At 45.9% G+C, this 16,659-nt stretch overlaps 1 protein-coding gene across 1 annotated transcript in view; it reads left to right on the forward strand.

Moving 5' to 3' along the window:
• Nucleotides 1-7,839: 7,839 nt before the first annotated feature.
• Nucleotides 7,840-16,659, forward strand: part of LOC8040170 (thromboxane-A synthase) — a 147,478-nt gene continuing 138,658 nt past the window's right edge. The window contains exon 1 of the mRNA XM_029995354.4: nucleotides 7,840-8,180. The gene's annotated coding sequence lies outside the window, so the exon portion shown is untranslated. The remainder of the gene's footprint in view (nucleotides 8,181-16,659) is intronic.

Consider the following 16,659-nt stretch of genomic DNA (forward strand, 5'->3'; position numbering starts at 1 on the left):
GTTTATATTACAAGGAGTCGCTGCGAACTTACGAACTTTGTGCGCTTTGTTTTCTTGACATCCACTTTTTAGAACACATACAACAAAAATATGTACGCCTGGACTACAGTGCTAATATAAAGATAAAAATGACGTCTACTATAGAAAGAAGGGAAATTGTGGTTTTTATAAAAATGGCGAGGGTGCAACTGCAAAGCACTTTTCTGGGTATTCTTAGTAGTTTTATTTTCGTCAACGCTTAAACATAATACAGCTTTCATACTTTCTATTGAAGCAACGTTTAGCGATATACCGCGGTATATGCTTCAAACTTTACACAGGCTGGAGAGGTTGACGTGCCCAGGGGGGGGGGGGGGGGGGTAGGTAACGGATTCAAAATGCAGAATACTGAGCATCGTGAACTGTTTACAAATAATATACTCAAGGGGCAGTTTCATTGTGAGCATAAGTTTGACCTCCTACCACCCAGAGATGAGATACGTACTTACGTCAACAATCAAAATAACCGCAACTGCTCGCTTCAAGTGCGCAGGGTACGTAGTTACCTAATTCCTAAGTACACCGAACAAGTCAAGCCGCTTTAAGGCACTGCCAAACCTTTGCTTCCATGCCGCCTTCCTTTAAAAAATAAAAAAAAGGATCAGGAGCAACACAATATACATCGGTGCAATTGGGAACCGGCCAACAGGCGCCCTTAGGTCGCATTCGGCGACAGATCAGCTTTGCAAGCATGCAGCCCGCTTGCACCTTTATATGTCTTTGTGCGTCTTCGGAGCAGGGCATCTATTCTGTCCCTTCTTTCTCGCGTTCCTCCCTTCCGCAGTCTTAGCCGCTCCCTCGTATATTTATTACACCTCCGGAGTTATGCCCCTCAGCAGCGCGCTTTTCTGGCGACGAGGCGCTCTCGTTCGCCGAGATCTCCTTTGTACGACGAATTATATCCGCGCCACGAGGACTGGACCCCTTCGTTGTGTGGCGTTTTGACATAAGGATGTCATCTTGTCACGGGGGCTATAAGAAATGAAGGCCGGGCAGCGAAAGATTCAAACAACGTAGCGAGTGAAAGAAAACAAAAAAAAAAAAGAAGAGAGAAAGAGAGGGAAAGACGCCGAGATAAATAGGAGTGCGGGGTTTAATAAGCAGTCGATTGCTCCGAGTCCTTCGAGAATTGAAGTGAAAGAATCTAGTTTTGTCAATAATATTTTTGTTGTGATTTTCCTTCTTTTTTTAAACACTATCAAAACCTCTTATTATGCTTATGCTGACAGATGTATCTGAAATGAGAGGTCGTGCTAGATGCACAATACAAATCAGTACTTTATTTTTCAATAGCGCGAAAAGGAGGGGGATGGCGTAGAGGTGAGGGAGATGTTCTTCCAGGGGTTGCAGAGCTGTTTCATTCAGAAAGAAAATAAAGGAATTAAGAGAGAGCGGAGAAAAAAAAAGGAGGACGAAAAGTATAAAAGAAATGAGAGTTAGGAGTGTACGGAACAGGAGGAAACACACAAACTCACTCACGCACACACGCACACACCCATGTACACACACACACACGCACGCACACGCACACACGTATACACCCTGTCTACCACACCAATCTTATGTCAAAAATATTTAGTAAATGCGCTATTGGTGCGTAAACGCATTAGGAGGGTGTTGTTTGCACGAGGGAATGCCAAGGTGATGCAGGGCTGGAATGCCTTTCGGCTTGAAGCAGTGAGATCTCCGATGTGTACCCTGAACAGGCAAAGCGAGTCTTTAAGATTTACTGGGCTTTGTACTTAGGGGACTTGATTATGCCCACTTCCCGCTAGTTTGTCTGCTTCAGTGTCCCCTGAAGCTCCAACATGTGAAAGCACCCATTGAATCTGTACCGTGAGGATTTTTCCTGCGAGGGTCCCCAGTAGATTTAGAATTGTCCAAACTTGTTCGTCACGATATCCTTGTGTCGCCAGCCTCCTGAGGGATGTGCGGGGATCGGTCATCTCGACAACTTGTTATTTACACCAGTCTAGGCTGGTTTCAGCAACTGAGGACCGTGTATTCCTGATGGTCTCCATTTCAGCAGATTAGGATGATACCGGTTTATCAAATCGGCCACTCTATTGAATTTTTATCGCTGGGATGACGAAAGCGCCAGTTGCGCTTCATCGGCCTCGGTGCACTGAGCTGTCGGTGTAAACACGAAACGCTCCTGGATACCGCAGTTCGATAGCCTCGTCCGCGATTCTTCGAGGAATGATATCTGGCGCGTACATTTTTTAAAACATGCTATATGTTCCTGGTACTGGAATGAGTGCTGGCAGCAAGGGGAGTTTTAATGTGTTTCGGTGCTTTCGTGATAGGAAGAGATAGGTCCAAGAAGCATTCAGTTCGTAAAAGGTGACTTTATCTGGACACGGTTCTCACTTCAAAATGACGTAGAAGGGCGGTTCCTGTTTTTGGCTTATGTAGTATTATGAACTGCTGCATAAGGCTTCTTGTAATACGAAGCAGTAGAGGCAGTGTGTTGCTCTTAGCGTAAACGTTTTCGTTGTATGCTGCACGAGGGACGCCCAGCGCCTCACGGATGCCTTGTCGTTGAATGCGATCAAGACCTAACATTTGGGTGTTCGAAGGTCGAATGTATGGAAGCGAGTACAACATACATCCCATCAGAACAGTGTCACGTAAACGGAGCATTGAGGATGATGAAGTCAGAGGCGGCGCTTTTTAATTTGCTTGCCGTCGTGGCAATGGTATCTGCTTGTCGTTTTCTATGAAGCCTCGCATCAGGAGTTGCTCTAAGAAAGCGATATTTCATGACCCAAAGAATCTTTGTAGTATTCAAATATAAATCAATATCTGGGCATGATCGGCTTTGAACCTATAAAAAGAACACGTAGGTTGTCTTGCTCACCGAAATTTGTAGTTTGACTGTAGACAGATGCAGTTGAATACACGTCACAGCCGGCTGCAATGATCAACAAAGCACATTGCGTTTCAAATGGCTGGCCCATAGTGAGACGCCGTCCGCGTAGATGGAAACGTAGATCGCTAGCGGTTCAGGTGTTATTGCGTTTGGCAGTCCACTCGTTGCGATGTTGAATATAGTGCGGGGATTAGTATGGAAGCTTGGAGAAGGCCTCTATGTTTTCGATGGATATTGCCGAGTGTATTTCCAAGACGAACCTGAAACTGTCGCCGAACAACAAATTGGCCAAAGATTTTCGAATGCAGCCCGTAATGCCTTCAGTCCTAAGCCACTGTAGGATATCTGCAATATTTTCAGCGTCAAAACCTTTCTTCACGTTAGAAATTGTTGCAAGTGTGGTTTTCCGCTGAACTCTAGCATCATCTACGCTGCAAACTTAGTCAAGAATATTATCTGTCGCAGCAGAGCCTGAAAGAAACCCGTAATCTTCTTAGGTTGAAAATTATATTTCTTCCATGTTACGCTGTTCTGGATCATGGGTTTTATTGATTTTGCGACTCATGAGGTCAAGAGCATGGGTTTATATGAACATGGGTCATATGATGAATTCCCAGGCTTCAGAATTGGTATGATGATGTAGAATTTTCACACTTCTGGGGCTTGCCACTATTCCAGATGAAGTTAAAAAATTGTAACAATGCAGTAAAACCTCCAATTGGCAGATTCTGAAGAGCCTGGTAGGGTATGCCGCCTCGTCTCGCAGCACTGTGTCGTCGACTTGGGTGTAATGCTGCTGTCAGTTCTCCTACTTGAAGGCATTGTTCATGTCATTGCTGGATGTATTTGGGGGGAATGGTACAGGTAATATGGTACGTTCGCCCTGGTACGTGTAAGCAAAATCTTCCGCGAGTTATTTTAATTAATTAGTCTGAGCGAGTGTGAGAGCCTCGAAATGCCGAAGGGGACGTTTATCTCAAGTGAGGGATCAAATAACCTTTCAAGGTTTGCTTCCAGGTGCGCCTGTGTGTGTATTACATTCTTCATAGAAGTACACCACTTTGACCGCAGTACGTGATGGGCATATTTTTTAAGTGTAGTGGAGATACGATTAAATTCAATACGACGGGACGGACATGGGTGACGCCTCAGACGACGTTGAGTTCTTAGACGAGCCGCAATAAGGTTCAGCAATTTTAAATCAGAAAGAAAGTGTTTGGGCAAAGACTTTCGTGCTTTGCACCGTGGCGCAAAGTATGGTTGTAATAATGGGAGCTGTAGATTTACTGATGGAACTGGGAAAGCCGTCCCATATAGTGACTCAATATGATTTCATGTCTGACTTGCGGCATCCTGGAAAACCTATGCGAATGGGAAAATGAGCACTGTTCATGGTGTCTGGGGCAATTTTCCAAGAAAGCTTAAGGGTAGGATTATGAACTCTTAACTGTAGAGTAGAAAAGGTAGCGGGTCGCCTGTAGAAAGTTGGCCACGTGTGCTGGCTACAGAGAGTTCACTTGCCAAAAATATCTGTTCAAGCCGTCGACGTCGGCTATTAATTGGTTCGCCTCCCAAAGCGTATTGTGTGCGTCAAAATCACAGCACACTATCGAACCAACTTTACGCCGCTTGCACCAATATAGAAAAGCATCCATCATGCCATAGTCTCTGCCCGGTCTGATGTAAATAGATATAACTGTAATGGAGGATTTTTTTAAACGATAATCTTAAGCCGTGGTCACACTGCTCATACATCATACGAAAGGAAGTCTGCAGACAAGAATCACCGCAGTATTCGTGGTGGTTCGAATGCCACGTGCCAAGTTTTCTTAAACTCATTAAATGCGGCATTCGAAGCAGGGATCTCCCGGTGACACGCGTTCGAGTCTGTATGCAGACTGTCTTTTGTATGATGCATAGGCAGGGACACCCCGGCTTTACAGCAACGAATTCAGCATCAGCAGTATTCAAAGAGTTAGTTGCAATTTAGCACTGTGTAATTCTTGGCTAATACACAATGCCGAACATCCATTAGAAAATTTTGATATTGAAGAATTTCAGTAGACCTCGTATCCTGATACTGAACGGCTATCTGGAAGCCCTTCCTCTGAGAGGGCCAATATTGGGATGGGAACGCGCTTTAGATATAAAGATAATTCAGAACTTTTTGCTTGCAGTCCCCTGCAGCTCTATTGTAGGATCCGGGGTACAATATGATCTTTGTTGCCTTGATACACTGTCGGTGGATTTCTGTTTTTTAACCTTGATGGAAGCCGTTTTCCTGATTATAACTCAATAAGGGCTTTTAAGCACAATATGCCTTTAAGGGCAACTTTGACTTCTCGCAGACTTTTCATGGTTTGTCTAATAGTTGTAAAGACAATCCTTACAATTGTGTCCTTAGAACTGTCAGGGGTATCACTTTGTCATAGAAGGGGTGGACGAGTTGGAATATATTTCCGCGTCTTTGATTTATGAGCTGGATTACTCGCCAAACCACTGCCTAAGCTCCGCGGGCCACCCGGTGTCGGATTTTGCTGTGATGATCCAGCTTGTTGGCCATTCAAACTAGGAATCTCATCTGATAAAGCGGAAGCAAAGAACCGGGACACAGAATTCTTTCACCTTCTTTCTTTCCTCTTCTTCCTTGGCTTCGCGGGCACTGGCGATGGCGGTACCCAGAGCGGTTCCTGAGATGAGGCATCTTTATCTAAAATTACGGGCGGTTCAAAAAGTCTCCTGGAGCTGCTGTGAACTGTGCCGCATCTTTTCATGGTATTGAACCTCAAAGGAATGCATTTGAACGTGATAGTGCTGAGAGTCCTTTGCAGTTTACGTAGTGTGCTAGGTGTGAAACCCCGCAGTTGGCGCATTTGGCGTTGGTCTCTTTTGAGCAAGTTGTTATATGGTGTTGATCTTCATATTTTTTGCACTTGATTTCTCCTTCGCAGTATTTCGCAACGTGGCCTATGACTTGGTACTCGAAGTACCGTGGTGGTGCCCCCCCCCCCCCCCCCGTCCAGTTATGTTGTGCCTTGTAAAGCCCTTATCTGTTTGGGTTGCTTTCTCGGTGTTCAGACGAAATGTTAGGAAAACCTTATCTGTCGGTGTAACTGGGGATCCAAATTGACCATGTCTCTGAAAGAGACGTTGGACAGCGATGACTCCCACTGGTACAAGGTAATCCAACAACTGGGTGTCGGAGTGCCGCCGGCGAACGGCCGTGGTGAGTCCGTAATTTTGAAGGTAAATGGTGAACACAGACGCTTGGGAGGAACTTCGACACCGCAGAACGTTTTTATTCTCTGCAGTCAATGGGCGGCGTCCTCTTCGGCAATTTTAATGCAAAGTTCTCCACGTACTGTGAAATGATGGGGCAATATCTTTCCCCTTGCAGTTTCATTGACCGCACTGCTTAGGCGCAAAGGCTTCTGCTGCTGTAGGCGGAAAGTCTCATCCTTCGGGATTCGGTGTACTGGTACTCCAGTGCTCCTCTCGCGGCGATGCTCCACGAGGATAAAACTATCTTCATTGTCAGGCGGGTCATCTCTTATCTCACCATCGTCGCGAACGTCGGCGATGATGGCACATTTTGAGGAGATGCTTTCATCGACTCCCTATTCTTTTTCTTTTCGGCTTTTTGCAGGGATGAGGAAAAAACGCGGAGTATCCGAGACAGAGACATCCTTTTTATGGAATTCAGGAGGAGGATCGTCAGTAAGTTTAGCTTGTCTAAGTGAGACACCCTTTAAGGTTGTAGGATCCGAACGCCTCCGGGCTCCAAGCTGCAGGTTTCAAGGAACCAGTGGGCGGCCATGAGCCTCTGAGGGGGCAGTGGTTTGCAGGGGGTGGCTAGTACTTACGAAAACTAAGTGGAAAATATAAGAGCGCAGGAGGCAGCGATCCAAATACTGGTGGCCTTCTCCTCCGTCCAGCTAATAGGGTGAATAATTTTACACATAGATATACCAAGTATTTGGGAGACGACAAAAAAAAAATGAACGGCGTTTACAACTTTCTTTAATGCGGAATCAGAGCGCAGCTCTTGAAGAAGGGGAGGAGGGAAGGGTACGGAGGGGAAGGTATTTGAACATTTCATTTCCCCTCTAAATTTTGCGAAAAACTTTCCCCGCCAAGTTTAGCGAAAAAAGTTCCCCGCTAACTTTAGTGGGAAAGCGTCCAATAATGCCACGCGCGGTTACGCCGACGCCGACGCCGACGCCGCTCAACCAGGAAACGGGCGCCTGAGCTGCGTTGTAAAAGGTGTTTTTTGGTTCGAGCGTAAATAAACTACGCGCTGAAGAAAGCTGAAGCTTAGTGTGAATGCGACACTAAAGCGGCAGTAATAGGACGCTAAATTTTAAAAACATGAAGTTTCCTGGATTGAAAGATGGCTCAATGAGTTTACGTCCGCCTAAGCCTAATATGATCAAATAAGAACTGAAATTCTAGACGCAAAAAGAATCATTTCAGTAAAACGGAAAAAACAACTTGTCTGCCAACACTTTTGCATGGATTGTTTGTTGTTGTTTTTTCCGCTGAAGTATTTGTTACATGCGCCCACAAAGTGACTTCATGATACACCTAAAAAGACCCGGAAGCATCTGCGCTTGTTAAAGTGAATAATTTTCGTAGATGCATGTCATCGAGCCTCGGGCTCGACTGATACCTACGAAAAGGGGTAGAAAACTCCAATGGGAAGGTTGACACAGAAGCCTCCAGACACAATGTGTTGACATTGAACTCGATAGGTGCAGGCGTACGGAGATATTTGCCCTCTTACTTCCGTACTTGATCCCGCGATAAGAAAGACAACGGCGCATCCTAAATCCACCGGCTCTGTCAGCGACGGCAACCTTCAAAGTAGCCGCTAGTGCAAATCTAAAGTTGACTTATCTGAAATGGAAAGTCTTTGCTCCTTTCTCGATGCTCCGAGCGTACTGCGGCAGTACAGGCAGTCTTGGTACAATGCGCGCTCCCGAGACTGTCTCTCGAAAAACACGCTGACAACATGCCGGCGTCTTGGGAGAAGCCAGAATCATTGCGAGCTCATCACTCGAATTCGCTGCCGAAGCTGCCGAGAAGATTGCCGAGCCAAGCACAGAATCGTTCGAGACGTAGGCGATGCGTAGACATACAACGACTTTGGAGAGACAACCGACGCAGGGAGGTCGTTTGGCGTCGTTTTGACAGCTCGAGTGAAAACACCAGCTCTGCTAAGTGGCAAAGCGGCCTCAAGTCTACAGCGGCGATTTCGTTCATCTGTCGGGTGAGTGAATGAAGAAGGAACGGAAATACTCGAAGGTCGCGGTAAGCGGCCGTGTTTTGGTTACGCTAGTGAGTCGAGCCTTTCTTGTTCGTGGATTTTCAGGCCACCCTTGGTTACAAACATTAGTTGTAGCTTGCACCGCCATATCCGTTTTCGGTGATTATTATTGTCTAAATACGTATTTTTTTCTCGTGAACCTTAATAATTAAGTCCGCGAAACCACAATATCTATAAATGTGATATAGAAAAGACGAATGTAATCACATGAATATCTCAACACCGCTTTTTTTATTGTAAATTAAAATTAACAGGCTTTTGTATTTCTTTGTCGTTCAAATCTTATTTCGTAAACAATATTTTTCATTTCCTTCCCTGTGAGTTCTCAAATATTTTCCTGCAATCCGATGAACACAGCCATCATATGGTCAAATGCCATGAGATATACGAAACTAAAGTTGTGTTCCTAGCTGTACAGGTCGTGTGCGTTTACACTTACACGTTGAGAGCACCAATAAAACAGAGTAAAAAGATACGCTACCCTGTAGCACAAGCGTAAAGTATAAATAAACTATCTTGCGAAATTTATAAGTCCTACCTATCTTAATTTCCCTTAACAATTATCGCAAAAATTTACATAAAACTGAGGGATTGCTCTGACTTGTCTTGAAAAAGCACGTGTTCAAGATTAAATAATTCGATATTTTATTTGTATATAAACTTCTTTTATCTGCGTTTCTTTATTTAAATGTAAGGACGATACCTATTTGGTGTATTTTCGTACATATTTAGAGACTACTTATAATATACTATGCGACTTTCTTAGAAGGAATTTAAGTTGCTGGTTTGAAGACACCCTATTAACAACACACGACAAAAATCTCATGAACAAGATAAATACTTTACGTAGAATATATATATATGTGTGTGTGTGTGTGTGCGTGTGTGTGTGTGTGCGTGTGCGTGCGTGCGCGCGCGTGTGTGTGTGTGTATGCGTGCGTGCGTGCGTATGCGTGTGTGTGTGTGTGTGTGTGTGTGTTTGTGTGTGTGTGTGTGCGTGTGTGTGTGTGTGTGTGTGTGTGTGTGTGTGTGTGTGTGTGTGTGTGTGTGTGTGTGTGTGTGTGTGTGTGTGTGTGTAAAAGGCACAGTTTGGTTATACTAAAATTTTCAATTGAAGCTTTCTCGCAAAATCAATGGGTCGCATGCGATCGTTTTAGTTTTGTTCTACCTACAATGACTCGAGCCAGGAAAAAAAAAAGTTGAGTTGAGAATACGATGTCCAGATCATTTTGCCCCTCGAGGGTGAAGGTATCGATTGCCAACGCAAATCAATCCATTCCGCCCAAATCGAGATCTCCACAGTCCAACCATATCGATCGCAACACGGGAAAACTTGGAAAACTCTAAAATTCAGAAACTGGAAACAACTCCGTTGAAGAAAATCTTAGACAAAGGCGGCATATAAAATATACTCGGGTATTGGTACGCTATCCCGGTGAGTTCATCTACGTAACCTGCATTTTTAAACGCATAGCGTTCACATGGACCAACTTGTAGCACTTTCGTGACAGTGCCATGTTGCCTCGATAGTGACGTCACGCTGATGACGTCGCGGCGCTCACGTGACGTCATCATCGTTTCAAAACGTTTCCCGTGACGTCACCACGTGAACACCATGATGACGTTGCGGTGGTTGCGTGACACCATAACGTCATGTCGTCACGGGACACCGTGATATCAACAACAAAATATCATCACGTCACGTTCTCACAAGAACGTGTGACGTCACGTGATAGTCAAAAATATGTGACGTAACGTCACGTGACACCATAATGCCACAAAAGACATATATATGCTATTCATTTAACGTGCCTTTTGGGTATACTAAAGATGAAAACAATTTTTAATGACCTAGCACTTTTTTAACTGTTCAAGCGTGCCATTATACGACGCTCTCTTGCTGAATGATTATTATAATTAGCGTTAAAACTTAAAAAAAAACGGCCTGGTTTAGTAACGTTGATAACGTTGCGCATCTTTGTGCTCTAGCCCCATTCACCTATTAGCAGATGAGTTTCGCGCGCAAAGAGCCGACAGTCCAAATGCCACTTCAAAAACCAAAAAAAAAAAAAACATATATGAATGTTTAATCTGACTTGACGTCCTTTTAATATAACGCGCTGACAGAGTGTTCAGACAATCGCATTTCGCTCATTTCTTACCGTTTTCGCCCTCAGTACCCCCCCCCCCCCCCCCTTGGGTGTTCATATTCACAGGTCCTTCCTCCACGAAAGCGAGTATCCCGGCGGAAAAGTACCGCCTGGTCAGCACAGGCTACACGCAAAGCGCTGTGAATGTCAGATGTTTGCCAGCTTCAGAGTACTTAAAAAAAAAAGAGTGCGCGTCCTTTGCATTAGTATGTCTTGCATGGGAAAGTTTTCGGATGCCATAGCATAATGCTCCAAGGACCACACCACTCTTGTCCCTCTACACTCCCCTGGGAGAACGCATGACAACCATAGCGAGAACCGGGGCACCGCGGCTTGATTGTGACCGGTTGAAGCGCCTTCGTTATCACAGAAAATGTTACAGTATAAAACTTCTTCACTTTTTTCATTCTTTTTTTTATTATTGCCTTGTGGCGGTGGCTACAAGTAGTAGTTTGTGCACTGAAATCACTCGAACTTGGGTACAAAAGTTTACCAGCGTATCGAGGCACGTTGCTCATTGCTATAAAAAAAAAAAAAAAAAAAAGCGCCAGAGAACGGGACAAGAATAGCGAGAGAAAGGGAACCGAGTGGACTGGCCGGGTGGGCTAGCGCACACAAGGTGCGCTAGAATATGGACACTTGGCGAAATAGTCGGCTAGAAATCTGGCGGCCGTGATTGGTCAACGCCACCCTTGACCATGGCGCCGGCCAATCATAGCCTCTGGATTTCTCACCGACTTTCATGCCAAGTATTCGGATTAGGGTCCCAGCTCGGAGCGCGTGGAGCAAAGGCTCGCGATGCAGAACCCAGGGATCACGGGTTGAATCCGCCATCCCTACCTCTTTCGATCTGGATGAGCATCGCACCAGCGTGCGGTTGTGCATCACTACTGCGTGGCGCACGTTAAAGACCAATGCTAGCTAATGTACTTCACTAGCTATATTACTCGTCTACTGCTGAGAGACAAGTCGTTCGTCGTGGCAGACTAACTTCCGGCTGCATAAGCATACAGACAAGACGCACGCAATGGCGAGAAAAACAAAGCGGTTATCAACTAAAAGTCAATGCGAAAAACGCAAAGAAAATTGGGAAACACTTACGCAACCCATAAGGCGGAACACAGGGGCAGCTTGAGTGTGACGTCGGAGAGCGGCTATGGTGTCATTTCTGGGCTGTTGGGCTGAATGAACGGTAAAGGTGCAAGCAAGCGCCAAGGGGTCTTCATAGCCGGTTCGTATTGAACCAAGAAACACACCGGACGAAAACTCCCTAGCATTTTGGAAGCAGTGAGGGCGTATGAAGTTGACAGCATTTCGGCTGTCTGCGTAAAAAGGGAGCGCGTTTTCGTACCACACTTTGGTACTAATAGTCACATGTGCTAAACGAAAAGCGCCGAATAAATAGGGACAAGGAAGTAAACAAGACAAAATTCCTTCTCGAATTGAAGGTTTCTTTAAAAAAACAAAGGCTATTAGTACCATATTTCTGGCTATTTAAAAAAAAAAAAAAGAAATCTGTATCTGTCAGATGCCTTTACGTGCCACTAACGCACTTCCTTTTCCCTTGATTTCTGAAAGAAAATTCATAGTAATATTTGAAGGCAGTTTTATCTGAGAATCTCCAGAAAATTGTTGTTTGTGCTAATTCTGGGTCACATAGACACCTATCCCAGTACACTGCCAGACTTCCCGGTGAAATCTATTTTACTGACCATGCACGTTATCTTGCTGCCACGCAAGACCCTGCATCGTATATTGCTCGCTTGTTATCTTGTTACCAGCGGCCCGTGGAATGTTTGGGCGGAGTGCCGAAAATGACCCGCGTCGCTATGGAGCGAAACTGCGAAGTGTCCCATTAGCGTCTGTAATGTCGCTGTAAAAACTACGTTGCTGAAACGAACATGCCTCATTCTGCAATCGTGCAATATCTGAACGCTTCCTGATAAATAAAAATTGTGAACCTAAGTTTTCCTAGGTACTCTTCTGTCATTCATATCACCGGCATTCTCGAAATTATTTTGAGGGGAGGCTTTCCGAAAGTAACTACTGTACGAACGGGGCACACGCAACGCAACCGAGACAGACTGTACCGTTTTTGAGCCATCTTGTCACGACGTCTATGAAACTTCAACCTTTCAATGTTATACTTCGTTTCATCAATAAGTCCAGACGCACTCGACGCTACGAGCTGATGGGACAAGTCAAACAGTGTCAAAAACGCAGGGTCATGGTGTTCGTCATGTTCGCGTACATGTTCTATCATCCCTGAACCAATCGTAAACAGAAAAGGCCCAGTGACGTCCACTTTTGGCGCTGTTTGATTTGTCTTATTAGCTCGTAGCGTTCTCTGCGTCGCTGAAACGAAGTATACACGAACACACTGTTTACAAACAAACCCGCGTTTGAAAACACCGGGTGTGGGCACTACACTTGCGCAGGCACCGAATGTGCATGTGGCGAAGCTTCTGCGTGTGCGCAGTGCCTGCAGCAGCGCCACCTCAGTGGTGTGGCGTTAGAGAGCTCAGCTGGTCTATGATACTTCAAACATCGATCCCTGCAAGCAGGCACATTATAAATCAGATTTTTTTTCAGCTAAGTGTATTTTGATATTTTTAATTTTAAGCGAAAAAATAAGCACTGTATTTTGTTCTGCGGTGAAGCTGCAATGCTAACAAAGGTGAAATGCCCCAAAAAATAAAAAGCTCGAGCCAAAAATAAAACAAAAAACATAACAAGCAAGAAAAGTGAAAGTCGACGAAACTCGATTATAATTTAAAATAAAATAAAAACACGTTTTTTTAGGGAATATCAAAGAATCGGATGGAGATGAGCGGTCACTCATCCACAGGACGCTACCGGTACAATCTTTCTCGAGTTATTTTTTTATTTTTTGTTTCGTTTAATGTTCACAAAAAAGTTCTTTTCCTCTTACCACGCTTCAAGAAATACTTCATTTATTCGAGCAACTTCGAATGGAATAAATGAAACTCGTTCTTGCGTACTGCATGGTGTACGCCAGAAAAGTTCCGCGAAATGAACTTTAATTTCAACGGTCTTAAAACCCGTCCCGTTTTTCTTTTTGCAAGAAAAAAAATTCACAAAAACAGACACACATATCACAGATATATAAAACAAATTAGATATGGCACAAAGGCAGCCATCTTGAACGGGTGAAGTTATGTCTTTATCATTTTTGCTCAAATAAAGGCAGATGAAGATTGAAAAAGCAATTTTTTTTTGTTTTAAAATTATTATATTACAGGGCAGCTAAAGCGTCAGTAAGTTCCTTCTCAAAGCAAGGAGAACGATCTCGCATGCCTTTCATACCCTTCAATGGAAACCGACAAGATGAGAACGACAGGTAGGAGATTCAGTACTCCCGTCTCCAGCGTGATCTTGCTATCTTCGATAACGCTTCGGCGTTTCCCGAGCCTCGAGCATGCACGTGCAGCCGAAGTGCGGCTGATGTCAACGAGCGCTTGCTGGAGGCCGGGAGCATAGCCTCCTTTATACTCAAAAAGCCTGGCAGTTCGACGGCGGAGCCATAGAGTGCCCGGTCGCAGATATGGAGCGCGGGGATCTGGTAGCCCATGACATTTCTCGGGGAACCTGGACGTCAGCGCACATCCTTTGCAGCGGTGAGGACCCGAAACATGATTTTCGAACCCGACGAGAAAAGAAGCGATAGCGCGAAGAACGCGAGGACCACGAGCGGACATTCCATCGCTCGGAAGAAGTGTTTCGGCGTTTCGCCGAAGCGGGGCGGCCGACACGTGGCTCTCCTCTCATCCGTTGTCTGCCGCTCTACCTTTTCGATTTGGGCGGCCGCTTCTCGTGGCGATCTGCTAGTCTTTGTCAGCATAGAGGAGGCAACGCCTAAGCTCACAAAGCCTGGCAGTTCGACGACGGAGCCATAGCGTGCCCGGTCGCAGATTTGGAGCGCGAAAATCTGGTAACACAGAGCATCAAAGAAACAATTCTCAGGGAACCTGGACGTCAGCGCACATCCTTTGCAGCGGTGAGGACCCGAAACATGGCTTTCAAGCCCGTCGAGAAAAGAAGCGGTAGCGCGAGGAACGCGAGGAGCACGAGCGGACATTCCATCGCTCGGGAGAAGTGTGTATCGGAGTTTCACAAAAGCGGGGCGCCCGTCACGTGGGTCTCCTCTCATCCGTTGTCTGCCGCTCTACCTTTTCAATTTCGGCGGCCGCTTCTCGTGGCGATCTGCCAGGCCTTGTCAGTCTAGAGTTGCCTTTGTCTATCCTCACAAAGCCTGGCAGTTCGACGACGGAGCCATAGATTGCCCAGTCGCAGATTTGGAGCGCGAAGATCTGGTAGCACAGAGCATCAAAGAACCAGTTCTCGAAAAACCTGGACGTCGGCGCACAGCTTTTGCAGCGGAGAGGACCCGAAACACACTCCCGGGTCCTCGCGTCTTGCCGCAGCATCTCGCGGCAGCATCGAGACGCTGCGTTTCGGCGTCTCGCCGCAGCGGGGCGCCAGTCACGTGGCTCTCCTCTCCTCCGTTGTCTGCCGCTCCACCTTTTTCAGCGGCCGCTCCTCGTGGCTTTGTCGTGAAGTATATAAAAACTATGCCGGGACTTACAAAGACACGATCTAGTCTTCTCACCATGTGAGTTACTGTATACACCTTTCCAAAAAACACTCGACCCCAGCAGCAACAAACCGTTTTCGAGCCCAGTCACTGAGCTTGAGGCTAGACTCTCACCGGCGTCCCTGCTACCCTAACCGAGTGGACTGTGATTTCGATAGGCGCAGCCTGCGTAGGCACAGTTTCAAACGCTGCTGGCGGCTACATTCTCGTCTTTTCTCGCTATAATTTGTGTTTCATGGTACATGTATTTTACCGAGGACATTGAGAAAGCATTGTGCCACATTTGAAAAAAAATAAATGAATAAAAAATAAATAAACTATTTTTGTTGCGTACGCGCCCAACAGAACGAATGCGACTGGATTGTATAGTTCTAGTTATTTGTTCTTTTTTTTACGATAAGTTTTGACGGCGCCGCGGGATTCGCCGCATGTGAAACGACAAAGCGCTTTGCTGTCCAAAATAAATTTCGACAAAAGAGGGCCGAAAGGCATGCATTTTTCACGCTCACAAATAACGCGTTTACCGATGGACGGGACACGGACATACAATTTAGCAAGTGTTAACTTTCAAAAAATATATTGTGCGTAGCACACGATGCAGCGTTATCCGAAATGAATTTATTTGAGAAAGATCTCAAATAACACAGTCACAGTTGACGACAGTCACATCTTGACGATCGGACGGAATCCGAGATGACTTCGTTTTGGGGCACGTTTTCGGGGAGAGCTCCCTTTTTTCACAACCGCACCAAGGCAAAGAAACAAACGCGACTGACCTGCTTCTCACCCCAACCCGGACAACTATTGTTGGAGGTGACTGAGGATTCTACGCGGATTTTCTCTGGGAGGGAGGAGAACAAACAATGTTCGCAAAATCGCGTCGAGGGTCGTTCGACGTCCTTCACCTCCTTCGTTTACCGTGAATGTCGAGCAGAAAAGCTTGAATAACAGGCACCTACCAGCCTTATTTCTCACAATGGAAGATAACACAAAAAGGGTACGCAGCACGCATAAAAAAAAATTAAGTGGAAACTTTCAAGAGGGGCGAGAAAACGTCGAATGCAAAACCGCAAAAACGTATGTAGAGAACCGCGCTGAGCGGGTCCTCACAGTCCCAGAGAGTGCCAGAACATTTCTAGCTGACAGAGGGCGCGAGAGTCACACCAGCCGCATCAGCATCAGCAACATGGCGGCGGCCTAGGAGCGTTTTTTGGAAAGGTGTACACCACGAGCGCTCGTTCCAGAAAGCGCGCTTCAGACGCTGCAACGTTTGAAAGTGACCTATGAGGCGTGCAAGTTAGTCTGTTCCTAGGAAACCTCGTTCATTTGTTTACCCGTCAAATACGCCCATGAGCTTTTGTTTACTCTCTACCTCAACCAATGACGGCGTGCGCTTGGCTGCCTCGTCATCCCGCATTCCCTGCCCGCTCTCTGATTGCGGTGCGCCTATTTGTGTTCCGATGCGCCAAAGGCGCCTTTTAGAACACCTGGGGACCTATGTTGGACTTTCGAGAAACTAGAAACAGAGGTTACGTACCGGCAGGAGGAGCGTAACCAAGCAACGGCGCGCACCGCGAAACCGCCCTCTTTGACGCCGTGACGACATTGCAAGATTGGCGTCTGTCACTCACTTGAGAGGCGTCAAGAGCCAACCCCC

Source organism: Ixodes scapularis, unplaced genomic scaffold, assembly GCF_016920785.2.
Source record: "Ixodes scapularis isolate PalLabHiFi unplaced genomic scaffold, ASM1692078v2 PGA_scaffold2__306_contigs__length_199485367, whole genome shotgun sequence".
NCBI lineage: Eukaryota > Metazoa > Arthropoda > Arachnida > Ixodida > Ixodidae > Ixodes > Ixodes scapularis.